The sequence below is a fragment of the Ailuropoda melanoleuca genome, chromosome 13 (genome assembly GCF_002007445.2).
Source record: "Ailuropoda melanoleuca isolate Jingjing chromosome 13, ASM200744v2, whole genome shotgun sequence".
NCBI lineage: Eukaryota > Metazoa > Chordata > Mammalia > Carnivora > Ursidae > Ailuropoda > Ailuropoda melanoleuca.
Window position 1 is genome coordinate 44,410,599 of NC_048230.1, and position 10,041 is coordinate 44,420,639.

The 10,041-nt window shown below is 42.4% G+C and overlaps 1 protein-coding gene across 3 annotated transcripts in view; it reads right to left on the bottom strand.

Moving 5' to 3' along the window:
* NPLOC4 (NPL4 homolog, ubiquitin recognition factor) overlaps window positions 1-7,322 on the bottom strand; it is a 59,671-nt gene extending 52,349 nt beyond the window's left edge. For all 3 annotated transcript variants that reach the window (XM_034641707.1, XM_034641708.1, XM_034641706.1), the window contains exon 1: window positions 7,172-7,322. The gene's annotated coding sequence lies outside the window, so the exon portion shown is untranslated. The remainder of the gene's footprint in view (window positions 1-7,171) is intronic.
* Window positions 7,323-10,041: the final 2,719 nt, after the last annotated feature.

Below are 10,041 nucleotides of genomic sequence, written 5' to 3' on the forward strand. Positions count from 1 at the left end.
GGTGCCACGAGAATTCTGACAGAAACAATGCAGGTCAGGGATGAGACCAGAGAGGAGCTCTGTGTGTTTCCCTCAGTCAACCAAATACCATTTATGCCTAGTTCTACCTCTTGCTTTTCAGCTAATTTCTCCTCTAACATGGAATTATTGATAAAACCTACTACTTATTCACTATGAGAAAAAAAGTTGATTTAATTATTAGCTTTATATACTAACCTCATTTCCTACTGATTTTAAATAAATGGATTACAAGTAACTCCACCTTGCCATTTGGAAGTCTCAAAGTGATAATAAGAAATGGTCCTTAAGGGGCGCCTCGGTGGCTCAGTTGTTAAGTGTCTGCCTTTGCTCAGGTCATGATCCCAGGGTCCTGGCATTGGGCTCCCTGCTCAGCAGGGAGTCTGCTTCTCCCTCTCCCTGCCGCTTACCCTATTTGTGCTCACTCTTTCTGTCAAATAAATAAATAAAATCTTAAAAGAAAGAAAAAGAAAGAAAGAAAGAAAGAAAGAAAGAAAGAAAGAAAGAAAGAAAGAAAGAAAGAAAGAAAGTCCTTAAACAAGATTTGGGGCGCCTGGCCGGCTCAGCTGGTGGAGCATGTAACTCTGGATCTTGAGATTGTGTTCAGGCCCCACACTGAGTGTAGGGACTACTTAAAATTTTCTTTAAATCTTTTTTAAAAATTAATTAAAAATATATACAAAAATAAATCAAGATTTTACATCAAATGAACTTACAATAAGTATTTGATACCATGTGTTTTTTCCCCAAGCTAAAAGTGGCATTAATAAAATAAAGCATCAGCAAATTAAGACCGCGAAATTTGTATTCCCACCTACAAAAAAAGTTAAGACTAAAGACTAAAAATAATGTCTTTGACTCTTCTCTGAAATAGCTTAGATATAAACTGAAATTAACCAATTGTGGCATTTCAGCTATTCTGCAAACGCATCGTGTTTTTCTGTACCCAACACCCTGCAAGCTATTTCCAAAAAACCAGAAAGCTTTTGCCAGAAGTGTGAGCGTACCACATTACTCCCAGGATGAAAAGGAGTTTCCAAAATAGGGCAGGGGCAGTTGTAGGGTCAGCCCTTGGTATAAAGGTAAGCCCCCGGGACCACATGACCAGAGCTTTATGCTTCCTATGAGGACTGAGATACAGCTGCCTTTTTCTTTTTAAAGATTTATTTATTTATCTTAGGGAGAGAGCACGCACGCATGCAAGAGAGACCAAGAGAGCGCACAGGGGAAGGGGCCAAGGGAGACAGAATCTCCAGCAGACTCCACGCCGAGCACAGAGCCCAAGCGGAGCTCAATCTCAAGACCAGGCGATCATGACCTCAGCCAAAACCAAGAGTCAGCTGCTTACCGCCCAGGCCGCCCAGCTGCATTTTCAAATATGATAGCCAGCATTAGTACTTCACGTGTGGAATTCCACTTCTGAGATACAGAAATAGATCTATTACTTTTTTATTCTACGCCCGTGAACATAACTGATTCTACGAACTTTTGAGTTTTTTAAAGATACAGGAATCTAAGAAGGGGCACGAACCATTTTAAAAAAAATCTTAGAAGAGTCTCACAAGAGCATCATTAAAATCTCAAAAATGGGGGCACCCAGGTGGCACAGTCGAGCGTCCAACTCTTGATTTCGGCTCAGGTCATGATCTCAGGGTCCTGGGACTGAGCCCCACAGTCTGCTTAAGATTCTCTCCCTTTCCCTCTGCCCCACCTCCCACACACTCACTCTCTCTCTAATAAATAAATAGATCTTTAAAATCTTAAAAACGTTAAATTCACACCTGAGGTAAACTTTGTGCATAACTGATGTAATAAAACGAGAAACACAGTATGGAATGAAATTAATATGCTTATAACTGAAGGTAACAAAAAAGAATACATAGCAGGATTCCATTCATTTCTATTCAAAAACAGGCAAAACTACAATTTAGGGTTTAGGAATGCACACTGAGATAGCACAACACAGAAAAGGGGGACGCCATCCTTGTCGATCCAGGAGGGGGTGAGGGAGTAGGGAAGGCTGACCGACTCTGCAGCACCGGCTGTGCCCCTCCTTGACCTAAGTGTTTGCTTCACCATCAGTCATCTGTCCCTAATTTTCAAGCATTTCTTAGTATGTACTTTACTTCGTGAGAAAAGAAAGAAAAAAGAAAAAATTAAATATAAGGAGAAAGGAGCGGGTCACCGACTGCGGAGGTCAATTAGGACAGGATAGAGCCATCCCCTAGCCCAAGCAGGGGAGTGACAGCAGCAGCCCGACAGAGTGAGCTGAGGGGGAGAGCTGAGCAGGACAGCCAGAAGAACCTGTGTAAGAAGGGCTTATGGTCTGAGGAGCCTCAGAATGAACAGCGTTAGATGGTGTCAAAAGAACCAACAACTCTAAAATTCTGTGAGATATCCTCAATGTCACCCATCTCTTCATACTTGCAAACAGCAATTCCTAAGAGGGCATAAGCCACATATTAAAGCAGGATCAAGGCTATCAAATGTGGCGGACAGCAAGCTGGAGCCAGCCATGTTCACAGTGGTCCACACACAAGTCTGTGAGGGAACAGGAAGGCCACTTCAAGCCCACTCACGCACATATGCACAGCCAAATTACTAATTATCGAAGATGAGTATGATCCACTTACTAAGATACCCCAAGTAGTCATAAAGACACAAAATAGGATGGTAGTTACCAAGGACTGGGGGCAGGGAAAAAAGGGGAACTGCTGTTTAATGCATACAGTTTCAGATTTGCAAGATGAAGAAGTTCCGGAAATGGATGGTAGTAATGACTGCATAACATGAACGTACTTAACGTGACTGAGCCATAGACTTAAAAATGGTTTAGACCGGGGCACCCGGCAGCTCAGTTGGAGAAGCATGAAACTTTTGACCTTAGGGTTGTGAGTTCAAGCCCCACAGGTGGTATAGAGATTACTTCAAAAATTGGTTTAGATGGCAAATTTTATGTTATATGTTATTTTTTTAAAAAGATTTTAAGTAATCTCTACACCCAACATGGGGCTCGAACCCACCATCCCGAGATCAAGAGTCGCATAGTCTATCGACTAAGCCAGCCTGGCACCCCTGTTATGTGTTCTTTCTTTTGAGAAAGAGAGAGAGTGCATGTGCACGCAAGAGCAAGCGGGGAGGGGGGGGGCGGGCAGAAGGAAAGGGAGGGAATCTCAAGCCAATTCCACACCCAGTGCAGAGCCCAACTCAGGGCTCAATCTCTCAACCCTAAGATCATGATCTGAGCTGAAATCAAGAGTCAGATGCTTAACCGAATGAGACACCCAGGCCGCCCTGTTATGTGTTATTTTTAAACACAATTTTTAAAAAGATATAAATCTACATTGATTGACATAAAACCACTCCTTAACCTATCATCAAGTGAAAAAAACCAGGATTATGAATTATCCTACAGTGAGACTTTAACATCCTTGGCATGGACACATCTTAGGAACAACAAGGTGTTACAGCTCTTGCCTGCAGGGCATCAGGGCATACAGGTGACTACCTGGGCTCAGGTCAACGTGTCATCCAGGCAGCATGGTCGGACAACAGTCATCGCTCAACATTTCTGTCAAACAAGCCATTTAATGATCAATAAAGAAAAACAGGAATTTGGGTCGTCAAGCCCTGCTAGTAAGACAGAGAGAAATCCAGTGCTAGCATCTACAGAACAGGTGTTGGCAGCTGGCACTGAGCCTCCTGACGGCGTGGATGATGTCCCTGTATGGGGAACAGGGACATCGACGGCCAAACCAACAATGGCTCAGAAGGGCCAGACTGAATGTGACCCGGTAGAGAGACCCTAGCCAATTAATTTCACTTAGGTTTTCCTTCTTATGTATGCATAAGAATAACACATGATTAAAATAATTTCCAAATAAGTCTAAAAAAACACTCTAAGTATAAACTCTAAATGACAAAGAAAAGAAGGTGTGAAAGCATTTTTTCCTTTCCTGATTGTACATAAATACTTCTCCTTAAACTCAGTAATGTCTTAGATTTGATGAAATACAGCAACAGTACAGCACAATCTCATTTTGGCCAAAGTCCGTGCATGTCAGTATGTGTGTGCACACATGTGAGCACTAATGACACGCAGGGTTTTTTTGTTTAATTTACCATTTTTAAAGAGTTTATTTATTCGTCAGAGAGAGAGAATGAGAGAGAGAGAGCACAAACAGGGGGAGCGGCAGGCAGAGGGAGAAGCAGGCTCCCCGCCAAGCAAGGAGCGCGATGCGGGACTCGATCCCAGGACCCTTCACCCACTGAGCCACCAAGGCACCCCAAGACATGCCATGTTAACAGTTATTTCTGAGTGGTAGAATTTCAAGTGATTCTTACTTGCTTCTTTATACTTTTCTGAATTGTTTGAGCCTTTCATAATTAATGCATATTATCCTTATAATCAGAAGAAAGGAATTTCATTTGAGGGCAAACATATTTCAGAGTAATAAACATGTTTGTTTTTGAGTATTCCCAAGAAAATCTCCCCTAAGCAGTAATTACTGTACTGGTGATGGCTTCAGGGACCAAGTGGTCAGAACTAAACTACATCCCCCAACCCCAACCCTCCCAATGACTGGCTATCATTCTGTGTCTCCCTGTGCGAGACAACCATGAACTATCCAGGGGGAAATATAAGCACTTTAGGAATACTACTGATGAAAATAAAGCGAGAACTACAGTATCATGTTTTTAGGTTATCTCTGAAACCTTCTGAATTTAATCTGTTTGACAACTCTGCATTTGATATCAAGCACAAAAGTCTCAAGTTAAAAACAATATCCTATTCCTACATGGTTACTGCAAATTTAAGTTTAAGAAATTTCCCTATCAGAGGCACCTGGGTGGCTCAGTCATTTAAGTGTCTGCCCTCGGCTCAGGTCATGATCCGAGGGTTCTGAGATCGAGTCCCATATCAGGCTCCCTGCTCACTGGGGAGTCTGCTTCTCCCTCTCCTTCTGCTCCCCCCTCTCGCTCTGTCCCTCCCCCGGCTTGTGCTCTCTCCTATCTCTCTCAAATACATAAAATCTTAAATAATAATAATAATAAATTTCCCTATCAAAAAGAAAAGAAAAAGAAAAATTTCCCTACCACAAAGCCTCAGATTAAAAAAGAACTGCATGCAGTCCTCTGATGCCTGGTGTTCAACCACACAACTGTCTAAGCAATAGCTACTTGGTGCTTCGTCTCTGTCTCGGATGAGCTCTTGTGAATTCCAGCATGCGTCATACCCTAGCACCATCTCTAGGAACAAGCTGGCCACGATCAGTGGCTACTCAAAAAGCAAACAGTAGGAAATTACAAATGTCTTAAAGACTCAGAGACTCTCCTCTCTGGTGTTTACTGCACCTAATTCTTTTTTCTCTTATTCTTATAAATATGGCCCCACAAGCAGTCCTATAGCAATCACGATAGCAACTACCCTTTAGGAACCAAATTTCCAAAGTAAGTGTTGTGGCTTCACTAACAGATCGCAACTCAGTGATCCTTGGCAAATCTCTTTACTTCCTAGGCCTTCAGTTTCCACCTTTGTGGAAATAAAAAGATTGGACTCCACGACACCGAGGACTCCCCTGGCTCTGACAGTTTATAAGCATGCAGCTTATATGTGTTTATTAAAATGAAAAACAAAAAGAAAATAAGAACACTTATTATTACAAACGTAACACCCACTTGCAACAGATTCAAATAACGTAGAACGTAAAAAGCAATGGTTGGCAAACTTTCTGGAAGGGCCACACAGTAAATATTTTTGGCTTGGCAAGCCATACAGTCTCTGTCATAACTACTCAGCTCTCTCGTTGGAATGCAAAAGCAGCCAGACAATAACTAAGCCAGTGAGCGTGGCTGTGTTCTGATAAAACTTTATTTACAAAAATATGGGCTCCTGGGTGGCTGAGTCGGTTAAGCAACCAACTCTTGGTTTTGGCTCAGGTCATGATCTCAGGGTCATGAGATCGAGTTCCACATTGGGCTCTAGGCTTAGCTCAAAGTCTGCTGGAGATTCTCCCTCTCTCTTTGCCCCTCCCCCTGCTCCTGAGACTAAGTAAATAAAATCTTTATTTTTTTAAGATTTTATTTATTTATTTGACAGAGAGAGACAGCCAGCGAGAGAGGGAACACAAGCAGGGGGAGTGGGAGAGGAAAAAGCAGGCTCCTAGCGGAGGAGCCTGATGTGGGGCTCAATCCCAGAACACCGGGATCACGCCCTGAGCCAAAGGCAGACGCTTAACAACTGCGTTACCCAGGCGCCCCAATAAATAAAATCTTTNCAGAACACCGGGATCACGCCCTGAGCCAAAGGCAGACGCTTAACAACTGCGCTACCCAGGCGCCCCAATAAATAAAATCTTTAAAAAAAAAAAAAAGGGGTCAGGGAAATGCAATCTGTATGTCAAGGGGAAAAAGAATAGGATGTTATCCCATGAGCCATAGTTTGCTGATTCTCTGCTATGAAGTATAAAGCAAAAGCCACTCCTGACTGCAGGGCTCTCCCCCCAGGGTTACCCTTCCTAAGTCTGCCTGTGCTCTTTTACATTGCACTCTGTAAATTCACAACAGATCTGTGTGTGTGGCTCTCATTTTCTTTCTGTCTACTTATTAGAGAGAGAGAGAGAGACAGAACCCAGGCACTCAGGAAAAAGGAGAGAAGCAGACTCCATGCTAAGCAGGGAGTCTGACATAGGGCTCGATCCCAGGACCCTGAGATCATGACCTGAGCTGAGACCAAGAGTTGGACACTTAACCAAATGAGCCACCCAGGTGCCCCCTGTGGCTCTAATTTTCTTAAAAAAAAAAATTAAAAAAATAAGTGGGATTATTCTATACATGTTTTTAACAATTCTCCTTATGGACAATTCAAGTCTTTCACTCTATAATTTTTCCAATTTTTCACTCTCTTAAGTACTAGTCTCGTGAAATATTTTTACACGCATCTTTGGACTCTTTTTTGGCCACCACAGCTGTAAGCCATGGTCAACTGTGATGCAATCTGACCCTGGATCAATCCAGTCATGGCAGAGAAGAGCAATGCTAGAGACTGTGAACTAGGGACTGGGTGGAATCAGGAACTGAGGAAGAGAAGAAAGGCACAGACGGGAAGGGAGTAACGAGAGGGTGAAGATGCAAATACCCAAGCCACCGCTACCTTTTTCAAAAACGCTGCAGCTGTTTCTCTCTTTGTGGCTGTGATCCGCTTCACCCCATCTGGGGACTGGACACGAATTATCTGTCACAAATGAAACAAGGTGGTTACAGTACAAACTTCCTGATCTATTACTGAGACTAACATCTGCAGTCTTTCAGCATCTGGGTCACCGAAAGTGAGAGCCGGACCTCACCCTTCCCCGTGTGACACCCACGTATTTCTAAACAATGAAGCACAGGTAGGAGACTCATCAACCTATGCAAAGACGTCCTGAGAGCACTGCCCTGATTCTCGATTCTGGTCATTCCACTCAGGAAAAAAAAAATTTTTTTTAAGATTTTATTTATTTATTTGACAGAGACAGAGACAGCCAGCGAGAGAGGGAACACAAGCAGGGGGAGTGGGAGAGGAAGAAGCAGGCTCATAGCGGAAGAGCCTGATGTGGCTCGATCCCATAACCGGGATCACGCCCTGAGCCGAAGGCAGACGCTTAACCGCTGTGCCACCCAGGCGCCCCCAGAAAAATTTTTAACCACTACTTTCAAGGAATATATGTGAAACACTTAGTTTTCTCTTTAGATTTACAAAAACAACACAACAGCAAAAAAACAAAACAAAACAAAAAAACCTCCACGAATCATAAATGACTGGGTTCTTTAAAAAAGATCTCACTTTGGGGGAACCTGGCTGGTTCAGTCGATGAGGCAAACTCCGGATCTTGGGATTGTGAGTTTGAGTCCCACACTGGGTGTAGAGATTACTTAAAAAATAAATAAAAATTTTAGAACAAAACTGATTAAAAATAATAATAATTTTAATAATAAATAAAAAAGATCTCACTTTGTTCTACAATCCACATGCAAAAATTAGAATGATCTAAAAGAACCATAGGATATCATCTAATTTGTTATTTACCTTTCATAGAAAGATTAAAAGAAAAGAAATAAAGGTGTTTAACACCATGGCAAACAGAGAAGCGTTTAAAAAAAATACTTTTATGGCAAGCCTGAAATGGTTAGCAGGCCTGGAACACTGCACAAAGAGCATCACCTTTCAGGACTTGATTTTTATACAGATCAAAGTCCTTCTGAACGTGAGTTACTATGCCTGGCCAACCATACAAGTTCCTGCTTTCGTCACACAGCATGAAAAGACATGCCCTGCCGCAAACAAGGCAGATGATGCTTCAACCGAGGGGTAGGAAGAAAGGCAGGAATACACCACCAAGTACTTATGGTGGTCTCTCTTCTCAGCAATTACTGCCCTGTGCACTGTACTGAAAATGTCACTTAAAAAAAAAAAAACAAAAAAACCCAACCCTTTACACATGAAAAATGTCAAAAGCCATTGGTTTTAAAAAAAGATTTGCACTGGGGTGCCTGGGTGGCTCAGTCAGTGAGGCCTGCGACTCTTGATCTTTGGGTTGTGGGTTCAAGTCCCACAAGGAATGTACAGGTTACATAAAGATAAAATCTTTAAAAAAAAAGTTTTAACTTAAATAAAAGATTTCACTGATACACGATAAAATGCCACAATGGCTTTTGATCTACTGTCCACTTCTATCGAACAAAATAAGATTAATCTAGATTTTCCTAAAACAGTTCGACTTTTCCATTTTCTACTTTCACTTGACTGAAAATACTTTGCCCCGATATTGTTCCCAATTTTTAAGACTGTTTTGAATAATCCTTATGAAATCCCAATTGTTAAGGCATAAAATATTTTCTATCTTTTGCTTAACTACATCTGTTTAACTTTCTCACTCATCAGCAAGGAGCGCAAATACAAATTCTTCATTTTCCCTTCACTCTGGATTCAACACGTAGAAAATGTCTTCATAATACACAGCATGGGCACTGGCCAATTACATCCATTCATTTCTGAATCTGTCTCCCACACTGTGGTGCGGTAAGAAGAGCCCAGTTTCTCTGTGGGAGATTTTGTGACTGTTTTTTTGTTCACTTGGGAACAAGAGCATGACACTCCACTCCTTGAGGAGCTAAAGGGTCTGGCTTCCATGTTTCCGGAGGGTTCTAAAGTTTAAGAAGTCATCCTATTTGATCATCTACAACAGGGCATGGCAGTCCAGGGTTGTTGACTGAGCCCAGTAGTTAACTCCAACAGACAAACACAGTTTGTATTGAGGGAAGTTCTCGCTTGGTGTCTGACACAGACTACAAAATAAAACACTCCAGGGGCGCCTGGATGGCACAGCGGTTAAGCGTCTGCCTTCGGCTCAGGGCGTGATCCCGGTGTTGTGGGATCAAGCCCCACATCAGGCTCCTCTACTATGAGCCTGCTTCTTCCTCTCCCACTCCCCCTGCTTGTGTTCCCTCTCTCGCTGGCTGTCTATCTCTGTCACATAAATAAATAAAATCTTTAAAAATAAAACACTCCAGAAGAGACAGACCTGGCAACACAGACACGCAGCCTCCTGGTAACTTAGGTTTCACCATTTATAAGAAAACAAGCCCAAAATACTTCTTGGGAGAGTCAAAGAACTGGCAAGACAAAAATCAGTTACACCCAGATAGAATTCGAGAAAAGCAAATGCTATCAGTAAGCACCTAGCCCTGTATACACACTAGTAGAAAAATGGCCTTTTCTAAAACAACTTGTCTGTCCGTGGCTGCTTGAATCAAAAGTATTACAGAAAAGAGAAAGTCTGAAAGTACGTTTATTTGAACACAGATTCTTATTCTCTTCTAGAAGTCATCAATGATTAGGAAATCTTATTTTAAAAGAAGTCACTTTCTCTTAAGTTTCTCTTGGGCCATTTACTCCCTTTGCTCATCCCCAGGCTGGGGAACACGACACCAGGGCCCCAGGAGAGCTGAGGAGGAGGAGGGGGAGGCGGAGGGAGGGGGGAG